The following is a 678-nucleotide window of genomic DNA, read 5'->3' as shown; positions in this document are numbered from 1 at the left end:
TCTGGAGGCTGGCCCCCCGCCCCCCGCCCCCGGGCTTTGGTGGTCAGAGCTCCTTAGGGCCTCTGCGTTCCATACCGGAAGAGACCACGGACCCTGGGCTGGGAGACCAGGTTCCCCAAAGGGGTGCCGAGGAGGAATGAACCATGGAATTTACAGGGCACAGTGTCAGTGCTGGAAGGGGCCTTGTAGAGGACCCCTGCACCAATTCTAGGTGGGGAAACTGAGGCCCTAAGAGGGAGGGACTGGCAGATAGCATGCTAGGCCAGTAGCAGGATTAACTCAGGCCTGCTTGATGCTTTGGCACTCATACACCAAGGAGATCTTTTATTTTGAAAATGCTACCTACCCACCCTTCTCCTTAGAGGGGTCTGTCAGCTTCCACACTTGGTCCAGAACCTCCCAGAGGAGGAGCCACTACCACTCCAGCACAAGCTGCAGGTGCCTCCCGCCACCCTAGGGCCCTTCCTCCACAAGCAGCTCCCAGAAGGGATGGGAGGGTGGGCAAGCGACACATTTTTCAGAGGACACAGGTCAGCTGGGGTGCCAGCCAGAGACTCCTCAGTGCCAGCCTCTGTGTCCATCTCTGTGTCCCTGCGCATGTGTCCATTTGGGTGTGGGAGGCGCCGTGTGTGTGTGTGTGTGTGTGTGTGTGTGTGTGTGTCGGAGTGTGTGTGTGTC

The sequence above is a fragment of the Myotis davidii genome, unplaced genomic scaffold (assembly GCF_000327345.1).
Source record: "Myotis davidii unplaced genomic scaffold, ASM32734v1 scaffold246, whole genome shotgun sequence".
Classification (NCBI taxonomy): Eukaryota; Metazoa; Chordata; class Mammalia; order Chiroptera; family Vespertilionidae; genus Myotis; species Myotis davidii.
The sequence above is the reverse complement of the archived record's forward strand: the minus strand, read 5'-3'. Positions refer to the sequence as shown.